Below are 15,724 nucleotides of genomic sequence, written 5' to 3' on the forward strand. Positions count from 1 at the left end.
TTCAGACCACAGACAGGCTAGAGCTCCCCCATCCCAGCATAAGTTCCTGACTCTTCGCAGCCTAAGTTCATGCCTCCCCCAGCCCAAGTTCATGCTTCCCCCAGCCCAAGCTCATGACTCCCCTCAGCCCAACTTCCTGACTCCCCCCAGCCCAAGTTCCTGACTCCCCCCAGCCCAAGTTCCTGACTCCCCCCAGCCCAAGTTCCTGACTCCCCCCAGCCCAAGTTTCTGACTCTCCTCAGCCCAAGTTCCTGACTCCCCCCAGCGAAGTTCATGCTTCTCCCAGCCCAAGTTCCCGACTCCCCCCAGCCCAAGTTCCTGACTCCCCCCAGCCCAAGTTCCTGAATACCTCAGCCCAAGTTCCTTACTCCCCCCCAGCACAAGTTCATGCCCCCACTACAGCCCAAGTTACTGCCTCTCCAAGCCGAAGTTCCTTACCCCGCCACAGCCCAAGTTCATGCCTCCCCGAGCCAAAGTTACTTACAACCCCTCAGCCCAAGTTCCTGAAAATCTCAGCCCAAGTTCCTGACCCCATCCCAGTGCAAGTTCCTGACCTTATCCCCCCTCCCCCCGCCTTAGATGGGGCATTGTGTGTGGGTTACAGATTGTTAACAGGTTTATTTGGTATGAAGTGAATAGTGACAGTGTCGTGACTACTGGATTTCATCTACTCCAATAATCTCCCTTGTGACACACGCACCGAGCTTTCAGAGAAATCGGGTGTGGGTATAAAGGGAATTGGAAGAACGTGATCTGTCTTCCCCGAGTTCCCCCTCTCCTCGCTGATTCCCTCTCCCACTTCCCCTCTCTCTCCCGTAGTCTGTTTCTCTCACCCCATCCGTCTCTCCCAGTCTCGCTCTCTCCCCCCACCCCCGTCTCTCTCTCTCGACCCCGTCTTTCTCTGTCTCTCTCCCCCATCTCTTTCTCTCTCTCTCCCCCCGTCTCTCTCTCTGTGCTCCCCCCGTGTCTCTCTCTCTCTCTCTCTCTCCCCCCATCTTTCTCTCTCCCCCCCCCATCTTTCTCTCTTCCCCCCCATCCCCGTCTTTCTCTCTTCCCCGCCCCGTCTTTCTCTCTTCCCCGCCCCCATTTTCTCTCTTCCCCGCCCCCCATCTATCTCTCTCTCTCTCCCCATACCATCTCTCTCTCTCCCCCTGCCATCTCTCTCTCTCTCCCCACACCATCTCTCTCCCCCTTCCTTCTCCATCTCTCTCTCCACCCCTTTCCCCCTCCGTCTCTCTCTTCCTCCCCTCGACCCTGTCTCTCTCTCTGCCCCCTGACCCCTTCTCTCTCTCTCCCCCAACCCCGTCTCTCTCACTCTCTCTTCCCCCCCCCCCCCGCCACCGACCCTGTCTCTCTCTCTCTCTCTCTCTCTCTCCCCCACCCTCCCGTCTTTCTCTCCCCCACCTTCCCGTCTTTCTCTCCCCCATCCTCCCGTCTTTCTCTCCCCCTCCCCCATCTCTCTCTCTCTTCCCCCCACCACCCACCACCCACCCAGTAGAAGAAAAAAAAAAGTTGTATAGGCATTATTGTTTATTGCTCGTTCATGACCTTAAAGTGTAATTATGTATTACAGCAGGGTGTTTTTAACAGTGATTATGTATAAATGAAAACTTAATATCAAGAAGCACATGAAGTTTGCAACTCTTCACCCTGACCATTTCGTCTCTCTCTCTCTCTCTCTCTCTCTCTCTTCCCCCACTACTTTCGATGTTTTCTCTCTCACAGAAGGCTATGAAAATGTTCCAAATAATGCAAAACCTAGAAGCAAATCCAGCTCCAGCGGACAGTTCCATGCGGCTCGTGATTTGGTTCCCACTTCCGACTTACAGCTTCCTCATACGTCACACCGCGCATGCGCAACCGAATCGAGGGCCCATGCGTAAAATAGGGGCAGAGTCCAATGTGCTCATGTGCAGAAGGACACACAAAAAAACTAGTACAAATAGTCATTTTGCAAAGATCCCAAGGCACTGTTTGTAAAAGAACAAAGGAGTTCTCTTGGTGTCCTGGGCAACATTTATATCTTAACCAACATCACCAAAAAAAGATTAACTGGTTGTTTGTGTCATTGCTGTTTGAGGAGTTTGTGTGTTTGCCGACAGAACTGAACTTCTGAAGCAATTCATTGGCTGTGAAGTGCATTGAGGCATCTTGCAGATGTGAAAGATGCTATAGAAATGCAAATTCTTTCTATTTAGAGCATCCGACCCAACCAGTCTGCCCCACACAACTGCGTCGCCCCCTGCACTGCAAAATTCTACACGCCACCCCAACCGGAGCCGTGTGATTTCCTGGGAGAGGCAAAAATACAGATAAACCCAGGCCAATTGGGGAAAAAAATCTAGGAAAATCCTCTCCGATCCATCCAGGCGATCGAAACTAGTCCAGGAGATCACCCTAGCCGTATTCGATTCCCTGCAGTACTTACCATCATATCTGCGCCAGCCAACAAGAGGTTATCCAGTCTAATCCCACTTACCAGCTCTAGGTCCGTAACCCTGCAGGTTACAGCACTTTAAGTGCCCATCCAAGCAGCTTTTAAATGTGGTGAGGGTTTCTGCATCCACCACCCTTCCAGGCAGTCCCTACCCCCACAACCCTCTGCATGAAGAAGCCTCCCCTCAAATCCCTTCTAAACCTTCCACCAACCACCTTAAAACTATGCCCCCTCGTAATTGACCCCTCCACCAAGGGAAATGGGCCCTTTGCTAGCCACCATAACCAGGCCCCTCAAAATGTTAGACTCTCAATGAGGTCTCCTCTCAGCCTCTTCCGTTCCAACGAGAACAAACCCAGCCTATCCAATCTGTCCTCATAGCTAAGATTCTCCATTCCAGACAGCATCCTAGTAAATCTCCTCTGCACCCTCTTGAGTGCAATCACATCCTTCCTATAATACGGCGTCCAAAACTGCATGCAGTACTCCAGTTGTGACCTAACCAGAGTATTATACAATTTAAGCATAACCGCCCTTCTCTTGTATTCTATGCCTCAGCCAATAAAGGAAAGCATTCCGTATGCCATATCTAACTGGCCTGCTACTTTCAGGGATCTGTGGACAAGCACTACAAGGCCCCTTTGTTCATCTACACTTTTAAGTGACTTACTGTTTAATGTGTATACCCTTTCCTTATTCACCCTCCCCAAGTGCATTATCTCACACTTCTCTCAATTAAATTCCATTTGCCAGTGTTCTGCCCATCTGACGAGTAGATTGAAATCCTCCTGTAGGCCATGACTTTCCTCTTCATTATCAACCACACAGCCAATTTTAGTGCCATCTGCAAACTTCTTAATCATAATCCCTACATTCAAATCTAGATCATTGATGTATATCACAAAAAGCAAGGGATCCAGTACTGAGCCCTGTGGAATCCCACTGGAAACATCCTTCCAGTCAGAAAAACATCCATCAACCATTACCCTTTGCTTCCTACCTCTAAGCCAATTTTGGATCCAACTTGCCACTTTGCCCTGGATCCCATGGGCTTTAGCCTTCGTGATCAGTCTACCATGTGGGACCTTATCAAAAGCTTTGCTAAAGTCCATATACACTACATCGTATGTGTTATGTCTTGCATAAAGAATCTGACCAGATACTGTGAGCTCAAAGTAACGTGTGACCGTAGCCCTTTATTCAGGTCTCCAGAGTGCCTCTCCAGCCTGTGAGGCCTCCTTATTACAGGTGCTCCCAAGGGATTGTGGAATCCCTTGGGACTCCAGGGGATGAGCCCTCTGGTGGTTAAACATGGTATTTACAGGTTTACATATATAACAACACTCCCCCCGCAAAGTCAATAGTGTAACTATTTACAATGTGAGTCGATCTGGGGCCTTCCTTTCCCTGGTTGATCATCTCAGTGCAAATGCTGGTTTTGGTGAGTCATTTGTTGGGCCCTTGCTGGGCTGCTGCGCAGCTGGCCTTGCAGGGCTGCTGGGTGTGGTGAGTCCTTCTGGGCTGCTGCAAGTGATGGGTTCTGCTTCATGGTCAACCACTGAGTTGGTTGCCACTTGTGTGTGTGTTGGGGGGTCAAAAAAGGCAGAGTCTATTGTGGGTTGTTCTGGATAGTCCATGAATCTTAGTTTGGTTTGGTCCAAGTATTTCCTGCAGGTGAGTCCATTTGAAAGTTTGACCTGAAACACCCTACTCCCCTCTTTGGCCACGACAGTGCCGGGAAGCCACTTGAGACCTTGTCCATTGTTTAACACAAATACAGGATCATTAATCTCAATTTCGCATGACATATTTGCGTGATCATGATATGTATTCTGTTGACGCCACCTGCTCTCTACCTGTTCATGTAGATCAGGGTGGACTAACAGCCTTGTCTTAAGTGCCCTTTTCAAGAGCAGTTCAGCGGGGGGAACCCCAATGAGCGAGTGGGGTCTTGTGCAGTAACTAAGCAGGACTCGGGATAGGCGAGTCTGCAGTGAGCCTTCAGTTACCGTCTTCAAGCTCTGCTTGATTGTTTGCGCTGCTCGCTCTGCCTGACCATTGGACGCTGGTTTGAACCGAGCAGAAGTGATATATTTGATCCCATTGCAGGTCATGAATTCTTTGAACTCAGCACTGGTGAAGCACGGCCCATTGTCACTTACAAGGACACCAGGCAGGCCATGCGTGGCAAACATGGCCCGCAGGCTTTAAATGGTGGCAGCGGATGTGCTTGCCGACATTATCTCACATTCAATCCATTTGGAGTACGCATCTACAACCACAAGGAACATTTTTCCCAAGAATGGGCCTGCGTAGTCGACATGGATCCTGGACCACGGTTTGGAGGGCCAGGACCATAAACTTAGTGGCGCCTCCCTGGGTGCATTGCTTAACTGAGAACATGTGTTACATTTGTGCACCCAGGACTCTAAGTCTGCATCGATACCGGGCCACCACACATGGGATCTGGCTATTGCTTTCATCATTACAATGCCTGGGGGGGAATTTTGGAGATCACTAATGAAAGTGTCCCTGTCCTTTTTTGGCAACACCACCCGATTACCCTTAGGAGGCAGTCTGCCTGCATGGACATTTCATCTCTGTGCCGTTGGTACGTCTTTATTTCTTCCTGCATCTCTAATGGGACACCCATGGAACACACTGTTTTTCACTAAGGACAGTAAGGGGCCCTGGCTCGTCCAGGTTCTAATCTGTCGGGCGGTAACAGGTGATTGCTAACTTTCGAATGCTTCCAATACCATAACTAAATCTGCGGGCTGTGTCATCTCCACCCTTGTGGTGGGCAATGGCAGCCTACTGAGAGCATCGGCACAGTTTTCTGTGCCTTGCCTGTGGCGGATGGCGTAGTTGTATGCGGACAACGTGAGCGCCCATCTCTGGATGCGGGCTGATGCATTCATGTTTATCCTCTTACTTTCAGAAAAGGGGGATATAAGTGGCTTACGGTCTGTTTCCAATTCAAATCTGAGCCCAAACAGATATTGATGCATTTTATTTACACCATATATTCAAAAAGGAGTTAGATGTAGTCCTTACTACTAGGGGGATCAAGGGGTATGGTGAGAAAGCAGGAATGGGGTACTGAAGTTGCATGTTTAGCCATGAACTCATTGAATGGCGGTGCAGGCTCGAAGGGCCGAATGGCCTACTCCTGCACCTATTTTCTATGTTTCTATGTTTCTAAACACATGCTAACGCTTCTTTTTCGATTATGCTGTAGGCCCTCTCAGCCTTAGACAGACTTCTGGATGCATAAGCAACCATTTGCAATTTCCCAGATTCATTAGCTTGTTGCAATGCACACCCGACACCGTATGATGACACATCACATGCTAGTACCAAACACTTACATGGATCATACAATACAAGCAATTTGTTTGAGCATAACAGTTTTCTAGTTTTCTCAAAGGCATTTTCTTGGCTTTTATCCCATACCTATTCATCTTCTTTATGCAGTAAAGAACGCAGTGGTTCTAACAGTGTGCTGAGACCCGGTAAGAAGTTACCAAAGTAATTCAGGAGTCCTAGAAACGGCCGCAGCTCCATCACATTCTGTGGTCTCGGTGCATTTTTGATTGCCTCCATCTTCGAATCGATGGGCCTGATGTCGTCCAGGAACTCCATTTCAGGCGCCAGGAAATCGCACTTCGAGCATTTTAACCTGAGCTTCACAAAATTAAGCCGACTAAGAACTTCCTCCAGGTTCTGCAGGTGCTCGACAGTGTCCCGACCTGTAACCAAGATGTCATCCTTGTAGTCTCTCTGCACCTTGTTACAAACTCACACGATGCATGCATATATCAGACTCGGTCACTCTGTGACCTTCACTTTATGCCCAGGACCAAGGAGTGCTGACCCTGGGTGGGAGGTCCCCTTTTATACCTGGAAGCCCAGGTGAGGAGCGTCTCCCGCAAGCTCACCCTCTGTGGTCAGGGTGTGCATTTCAAGGGTACAGGTACAGTATGCATGAGTTACAGTTACATAACTATTGTCATTGCAAGATGGTGAAATACATGACATCACTTCCCCCCTTAAGTCTTTTAGTTTCAGAGGTTAAGTCTATCGGGTGGTCGACGCTCTCTCGTGGAGCGCCGCAGTTGTGGCTCTGGTGGCTGAGCCTCAGCACGCGTCTCTGTCACTTGAGGTGATTCCGGCCAGTTCGGGCTGGCCGCTGGGACTGTGCATGCTGAGGGCTGTCTTTGTTGCTCGTACGCTGGCAGTGGTGTGGGTGCTATCTCATCATGCTCTTCTTCCAGTTCCTCCGTGTCTATGCTGAACCTTGTCTTTACTTGGTCCAAGTGTTTGTGGCATATCTGCCCATTGTTTAGTCTGACCACCATGACCCTGTTTCCTTCTTTGCTGATTACAGTGCCCTCAAGCCATTTGGGTCTCAAAGCATGGTTAAGAACAAATACCGGGTTATCTATTTCTACACACCTCCCCCTTGAGCCTCGATCATGGAATCGGTTTGGTACTGGCACTTGCCCTCAACAATGTCTGCCAGGTCTTGAGCGTGCGTTTCATGAGGAGTTCCGTTGGCGGGACTCCCGTGAGCAAGTGCGGCCGGGACCTGTAGGCCAGCAGGAGGCGCGATAGGCGGTACTGAAGGGAGGGTCCTTGGATGCGTAGCATGCCCTGCTTTATGACTTGGACCGCCCGTTCCGCCTGGCCATTGGAAGCCGGCTTGAACGGCGCTGTCCAGACGTGCTTGATCCCATTGCCCGGCATAAACTCCTGGAATTCATGGCTGGTAAAGCACGGGCTATTGTCACTGACCAGGATGTCCGGCAAGCCGTGGGTCGTGAAAACCGTACGCAGACTCTCCACAGTGATGGATGTCGTGCACGAGTTCAATATGATGTACTCGATCCACTTCGAGTATGCATCGACAACAATCAGGAACATTTTCCCCATGAACGGGCCCGCATAGTCTACGTGAATGCGTGACCATGGCCTGATGGGCCAGGGCCATGGGCTGAGTGGAGCCTCCCTGGGGGCATTGCCCAGCTGGACACACGTCATGCAACTGCGAACCCAGTGTTCCAGGTCTGAGTCAATCCCCGGCCACCATACATGTGACCGGGCAATGGCCTTCATTAACACGATGCCAGGGTGCTCGCTGTGGAGTTCCCTGATGAATGCTTCCCTTCCTTTCTGGAGCATGACTACCCGGCTGCCCCATAACAGGCAGTCGGCTTGGATGGAGAGTTCATCCACCCGTCTCTGAAACGGTCTGACTTCCTCTGGGCACGCCCTGTGTGCGGGTGCCCAATTCCCAATCAGAGCACATTTCTTTATCATGGATAGGAGGGGGTCTCTGTTGGTCCAGAGTTTGATCTGTCGGGCTGTGATGGGGGAGCCTGCAGTGTCAAAAGCCTCAATGGCCATGATCATCTCGGCGCTCTGCTGCGACACCCCCTCAGTGGTGGTCAGTGGGAGCCTGCTGAGTGCGCCAGCGCAATTTTCGGTGCCTGGCCGGTGCCGTATGGTGTAGTCATACGCAGCCAGCGTGAGGGCCCATCGCTGTATGCGAGCTGACGCTTTAGCATTGACAGCCTTGCTTTCGGACAACAGGGATGTTAACAGCTTGTGATCTGTCTCTAGCTCGAACTGTCTACCGAAAAGGTACTGGTGCATCCTTTTCACACCGTACACACACGCGAGTGCCTCCTTCTCGACCATGCCGTATCCACGCTCTGCCTGGGAGAGCGACCTGGAGGCGTAAGCCACCGGTTGGAGTCGGCCGTCATCGTTAACCTGCTGCAACACACACCCAACCCCGTAAGATGACGCATTGCATGTTACAACCAGTTTTTTACAGGGGTCATACAGTTTGTTGGAACACAGCTTTTGGCAATGTGTCTACCCCCACACCTCCAGCATGAGCTGAGATTGCTGTTAACAAAAGGACTATTCCCAGGCATTCCTCTCTGATGGCCCGTTTGGCTGTTTCTAAGCACTCTGATGGAGGGTGTTATTGGTCCCATCACGGGATGCATTGTTCCTCGTGATGGCGTGAATTGCCGATCCCCTTTCCATTGTCCCTGTTGCGGGCCCGCCCTGGAGCTTGTTGCTGCCTGGGCGGTGTCGAATTGCCCTTGCCTGCCTGCCTGGGCAGTGTCGAATTGCCCTTGCCTGCCTGTGGGGTTCTGTATCACTTTTACAACATTAACTCCCTGGTTCATCGCAACGTTAAAACCAGGGCTGCGTGCGTAAATTAGCTTGGTCTCCTCTTCCCCTGCCATAAAGGTCTGAGCTATCAACGCCGCCCCTTCTAAAGTCAGGTCCTTGGTCTGTATGAGCTTTCTGAAAATGCCGGCATGATTAATGCCCTCGATGAAAAGGTCCCTAAACATCTCCCCCCTACATGCATCAGAGAACTTACAGAGACTGGCCAAACGCCGCAGTTCCGCCACGAAGTCCGAGATGTTTTGACACTCATGACGCCAGTGAGAGTAGAACCGGTGCCGGGCCATGTGTATGCTACTTGCCAGCTTGAGATGCTCACTGATCAGTTGGCTGAACTCTTCGAAGGACTTGTCCACTGGCTTTTGGGGTGCAAGCGGGTCTTTCATCAGCGCATACGTCTGTGGACCACAGCTGGTCAGTAGATGCACCCTCCGCTTGTCAGCTGCTGTCTTTTCCAGCCAGTCCTTTGTGACAAAGCTCTGCCGGAGTCTTTCCACAACGTCGTCCCAGTCCTCACCCACACAGTAGCGTTCCTCTGTGCCACCGGTGGCCATCCTCGTGGTTCGGTGATTCCCATTCCTCGTCGCCAAATGTAGTGTCTCTGCACCTTGTTACAAACTCACACGAGGCATGCATATATCAGACCCGGTCACTCTGTGACCTTCACTTTATTCCCAGGACCAAGGAGTGCCGACCCTGGATGGGACCTCCCCTCTTATACCTGAAAACCCAGGTGAGGAGTGTCTCCCGCAAGCTCAACCCTGTGGTCAAGGTGTGCATTTCAAGGGTACAGGTACAGTGTGCATGAGTTACAGTTACATAACTATTGTCATTGCAAGATGGTGAAATACATGACAGTCCTGGAAGACCACGGTGCGCGGGACCGACTTCAGCAAGCTTTCCATGTTCTTCTGGAATATCGCCGCGGCTGATCGAATCCCAAACAGGCATCTGTTGTAAATGAAGAGACCTTTAGAAACATAGAAACATAGAAGATAGGTGCAGGAGTAGGCCATTCAGCCCTTCGAGCCTGCACCGCCATTCAATGAGTTCATGGCTGAACATGCAACTTCAGTACCCCCTTCCTGCTTTCTCGCCATACCCCTTGATCCCCCGAGTAGTAAGGACTTCATCTAACTCCCTTTTGAATATATTTAGTGAATTGGCCTCAACTACTTTCTGTGGTAGAGAATTCCACAGGTTCACCACTCTCTGGGTGAAGAAGTTTCTCCTCATCTCGGTCCTAAATGGCTTACCCCTTATCCTTAGACTGTGACCCCTGGTTCTGGACTTCCCCAACATCGGGAACATTCTTCCTGCCTCTAACCTGTCTAAACCCGTCAGAATTTTAAACGTTTCTATGAGGTCCCCTCTCATTCTTCTGAACTCCAGTGAATACAAGCCCATTTGATCCAGTCTTTCTTGATAGGTCAGTCCCACCATCCCGGGAATCAGTCTGGTGAATCTTCGCTGCACTCCCTCAATAGCAAAAATGTCCTTCCTCAAGTTAGGAGACCAAAACTGTACACAATACTCCAGGTGTGGCCTCACCAAGGCCCTGTACAACTGTAGCAACACCTCCCTGCCCCTGTACTCAAATCCCCTCGCTATGAAGGCCAACATGCCATTTGCTTTCTTAACCGCCTGCTGTACCTGCATGCCAACCTTCAATGACTGATGTACCATGACACCCAGGTCTCGTTGCACCTCCCCTTTTCCTAATCTGTCACCATTCAGATAATAGTCTGTCTCTCTGTTTTTACCACCAAAGTGGATAACCTCACATTTATCCACATTGTACTTCATCTGCCATGCATTTGCCCACTCACCTAACCTATCCAAGTCACTCTGCAGCCTCATAGCATCCTCCTCGCAGCTCACACTGCCACCCAACTTAGTGTCATCCGCAAATTTGGAGATACTACATTTAATCTCCTCGTCTCAATCATTAATATAAATGTAAACAGCTGGAGCCCCAGCACAGAACCTTTCGGTACCCCACTAGTCACTGCCTGCCCTTCTGAAAAGTACCCATTTACTCCTACTCTTTGCTTCCTGTCTGACAACCAGTTCTCAATCCACGTCAGCACACTACCCCCAATCCCATGTGCTTTAACTTTGCACATTAATCTCTTGTGTGGGACCTTGTCGAAAGCTTTCTGAAAGTCCAAATATACCACATCAACTGGTTCTCCCTTGTCCACTTTACTGGAAACATCCTCAAAAAATTCCAGAAGATTTGTCAAGCATGATTTCCCTTTCACAAATCCATGCTGACTTGGACCTATCATGTCACCATTTTCCAAATGCACTGCTATGACATCCTTAATAATTGATTCCATCATTTTACCTACTACTGAGGTCAGGCTGACCGGTCTATAATTCCCTGTTTTCTCTCTCCCTCCTTTTTTAAAAAGTGGGGTTACATTGGCTAACCTCCACTCGATAGGAACTGATCCAGAGTCAATGGAATGTTGGAAAATGACTGTCAATGCATCCGCTATTTCCAAGGCCACCTCCTTAAGTACTCTGGGATGCAGTCCATCAGGCCCTGGAGATTTATCGGCCTTCAATCCCATCAATTTCCCCAACACAATTTCCCGACTAATAAAGATTTCCCTCAGTTCCTCCTCCTTACTAGACCCTCTGACCCCTTTTATAACCGAAAGGTTGTTTGTGTCCTCCTTAGTGAATACCGAACCAAAGTACTTGTTCAATTGGTCTGCCATTTCTTTGTTCCCCGTTATGACTTCCCCTGATTCTGACTGCAGTGGACCTACGTTTGTCTTTACTAACCTTTTTCTCTTTACATATCTATAGAAACTTTTGCAATCCGCCTTAATGTTCCCTGCAAGTTTCTTCTCGTACTCCATTTTCCCTGCCCTAATCAAACCCTTTGTCCTCCTTTGCTGAGTTCTAAATTTCTCCCAGTCCCGGGTTCGCTGCTATTTCTGGCCAATTTGTATGCCACTTCCTCGGCTTTAATACTATCCCTGATTTCCCTTGATAGCCACGGTTGAGCCATCTTCCCTTTTTTATTTTTACGCCAGACAGGAATGTACAATTGTTGTAGTTCATCCTTGTGGTCTCTAAATGTCTGCCATTGCCCATCCACAGACAACCCCTTAAGTATCATTCGCCAATCTATCCTAGCCAATTCACGCCTCATACCTTCAAAGTTACCCTTCTTTAAGTTCTGGACCATGGTCTCCGAATTAACTGTTTCATTCTCCATCCTAATGCAGAATTCCACCATATTATGGTCACTCTTCCCCAAGGGGCCTCGCACAATGAGATTGCTAATTAATCCTCTCTCATTACACAACACCCAGTCCAAGATGGCCTCCCCCCTAGTTGGTTCCTCAACACATTGGTCCAGAAAACCATCCCATATGCACTCCAGGAAATCCTCCTCCACCGTATTGCTTCCAGTTTGGCTCGCCCAATCTATGTGCATATTAAAGTCGCCCATTATAACTGCTGCACCTTTATCGCATGCACCCCTAATTTCCTGTTTGATACCCTCCCCAACATCACTACTACTGTTGAGGTCTGTACACAACTCCCACTAACATTTTTTGCCCTTTGGTGTTCTGCAGCTCTACCCATATAGATTCCACATCATCCAAGCTAATGTCCTTCCTAACTATTGCATTAATCTCCTCTTTAACCAGCAATGCTACCCCACCTCCTTTTCCTTTCATTCTATCCTTCCTGAATGTTGAATACCCCTGGATGTTGAGTTCCCAGCCCTGATCATCCTGGAGCCACGTCTCCGTAATCCCAATCACATCATATTTGTTAACATCTATTTGCACAGTTAATTCATCCACCTTATTACGGATACTCCTTGCATTAAGACACAAAGCCTTCAGGCTTGTTTTTTTAACACCCTTTGTCCTTTTAGAATTTTGCTGTACAGTGGCCCTTTTTGTTCTTTGCCATGGGTTTCTCTGCCCTCCACTTTTCCTCATCTCCTTTCTGTCTTTTGCTTTTGCCTCCTTTTTGTCTCCCTCTGTCTCCCTGCATTGGTTCCCATCCCCCTGCCATATTAGTTTAACTCCTCCCCAACAGCACTAGCAAACACTCCCCCTAGGACATTGGTTCCGATCCTGCCCAGGTGCAGACCGTCCGGTTTGTACTAGTCCCACCTCCCCCAGAACCGGTTCCAATGCCTCAGGAATTTGAATCCCTCCCTGCTGCACCACTGCTCAAGCCACGTATTCATCTGCGCTATTCTGCGATTCCTACTCTGACTAGCACGTGGCACTGGTAGCAATCCCGAGATTACTACTTTTGAGGTCCTACTTTTTAATTTAGCTCCTAGCTCCTTAAATTCGTTTCGTAGGACCTCATCCCTTTTTTTACCTATGTCGTTGGTACCAATGTGCACCATGACAACTGGCTGTTCTCCCTCCCTTTTCAGAATGTCCTGCACCCGCTCCGAGACATCCTTGACCCTTGCACCAGGGAGGCAACATACCATCCTGGAGTGTGGGTTGCGGCCGCAGAAACGCCTATCTATTCCCCTCACCATTGAATCCCCTATCACTATCGCTCTTCCACTCTTTTTCCTGCCCTTCTGTGCTGCTGCTGCCCTCCCCTGATGAGTCATCCCCCCCAACAGCACTCAAAGCGGTGTATCTGTTTTGCAGGGGGATGATCACAGGGGACCCCTGCACTACCTTCCTTGCACTACTCTTCCTGCTGGTCTTCCATTCCCTATCTGGCTGTGGACCTTTCTCCTGCGGTAAGACCAACTCGCTACACGTGCTACTCACGTCATTCTCAGCATCGTGGATGCTCCAGAGTGAATCCACTCTCAGCTCCAACTCCGCAATGTGGACCGTCAGGAGCTCGAGGCGGATACACTTCCCGCACACGTAGTCGTCAGGGACACCGGAAGTGTCCCTGAGTTCCCACATGGTACAGGAGGAGCATAACACCCGACCGAGCTCTCCTGCCATGACTTAACCCTTAGATACACTTAAATTGGCAACAACAATGTTAAAATTACTGACTAATATAAAAAAGAAAAAGAAAAACTACTCACCAATCACCAGCCAATCACTTACCCCCTAGGCTGTGACGTCACCTTTCTGTTTCTTTCTACTTCTTTTTTGCCTTCTCCCTGTAGCTGCACAAGTACGCCTTTTATAGGCCTCTGCTGATCCCCGGACTCACGCCTCAGTGACCACGAACTCCCGCTGCCTCTCGCGGCCTTTTATTGGCCTCTGCTGATCCCCGGACTCACGCCTCAGTGACCACGAACTCCCGCTGCCTTTCGCGGCCTTTTATTGGCCTCTTCTGATCCCCGGACTCACGCCTCAGCGACCACGAACTCCCGCTGCCTCTCGCGGCCTTTTATAGGCCTCTGCTGATCCCCGGACTCACGCCTCAGCGACCACGAACTCCCGCTGCCTCTCGCGGCCTTTTATTGGCCTCTGCTGATCCCCGGACTCACGCCTCAATGACCACGAACTCCCGCTGCCTCTCGCGGCCTTTTATAGGCCTCTGCTGATCCCCGGACTCACGCCTCAGCGACCACGAACTCCCGCTGCCTCTCGCGGCCTTTGTGCGTGTTGATGCAGGTGAGGCCCTTCGATGATCCCTCCAGCTCCTGCGTCATGCAGGCCGAGGTCAAGTCCAGCTTCGTGAACATTTTTCCTCCCGCCAGCATTGCAAATAGATCATCTGCCTTTGGTAGCGGGTATTGATCCTGCAGGGAGAAATGATTGATAGTTACTTAATCACCACAGATTCTGACAGTGCCGTCTTCCTCGAGGACTGGAACAATCGGACTGGCCCACTCATTGAATTCGATCGGCGAAATGATGCCCTCTCGTTGCAGCCGGTCCAGCTCGATCTCCACCCTCTCTCACCATGTGCGGTACCGCTGACGCCTTGTAATGGATGGGTCGCGCCCCCATAATCAAATGGATCTGCACTTTTGCTCCTTGGAACTTCCCGATACCTGGTTCGAACAGTGAGGGGAACTTGTTTAAGACCTGGGCACATGAAGTGTCATCGACGGACGAGAGCGCTCGTACGTCATCCCAGTTCCAGCGTATCTTTCCCAGCCAGCTCCTGCTGAACAGCATGGGGCCATCGCCCGGTACCACCCAGAGTGGTAATTTCTGCACCGCTCCCTATACGGTAGCACTGCCGATTACGGGAATCAGTTCCTTTGTGTACGTTCTCAGTTTAGTACGAATGGGAGTCAGGACTGGCCTTGAGGCCTCGCTGCACCAAAGTTTATCAAAAGTGTTTTTGCTCATTGTGAACTGGCTTGCGCCCATGTGCAGCTCCATTGACATCGGGAGTCCATTTAATTCAACCTTCAGCATTATTGGGGGACACTTTGTGGTAAATGTGTGCACCCCATAATACCTCTGCCTCCTCAGTCTGAGGCTCTGGTTCGGCGTGATCCACCGTGGATTTGTCCTCCTCTGCAACATGGTGGCTTGCAGGATTAGCAGGGTTTGCAGCTCGCTTGCATATACGTTAGAGGTGTCCTATTGTTCCACAGCTCTTGCAAACATATCCTTTGAAGCGGCATGAATGGAAGCTATGATTACCTCCGCAGCGCCAACAAGGTGTTAATGGCCTTGCGTTCACCACCCTTGATGGTGGACTCTGAGACATCTGCAGACACTTTGGTGGTAAAAACAGAGAGACAGACTATTATCTGAATGGTGACAGATTAGGAAAAGGGGAGGTGCAAAGAGACCTGGGTGTCATGGTACATCAGTCATTGAAGGTTGGCATGCAGGTACAGCAGGCGGTTAAGAAAGCAAATGGCATGTTGGCCTTCATAGCGAGGGGATTTGAGTACAGGGGCAGGGAGGTGTTGCTACAGTATTGTGTACAGTTTTGGTCTCCTAACCTGAGGAAGGACATTCTTGCTATTGAGGGAGTGCAGCGAAGGTTCACCAGACTGATTCCCGGGATGGCGGGACTGACCTATCAAGAAAGACTGGATCAACTGGGCTTGTATTCACTGGAGTTCAGAAGAATGAGAAGGGACCTCATAGAAACGTTTAAAATTCTGACGGGGTTAGACAGGTTAGATGCAGG

The sequence above is a fragment of the Pristiophorus japonicus genome, chromosome 6 (assembly GCF_044704955.1).
Source record: "Pristiophorus japonicus isolate sPriJap1 chromosome 6, sPriJap1.hap1, whole genome shotgun sequence".
Taxonomy (NCBI): domain Eukaryota; kingdom Metazoa; phylum Chordata; class Chondrichthyes; family Pristiophoridae; genus Pristiophorus; species Pristiophorus japonicus.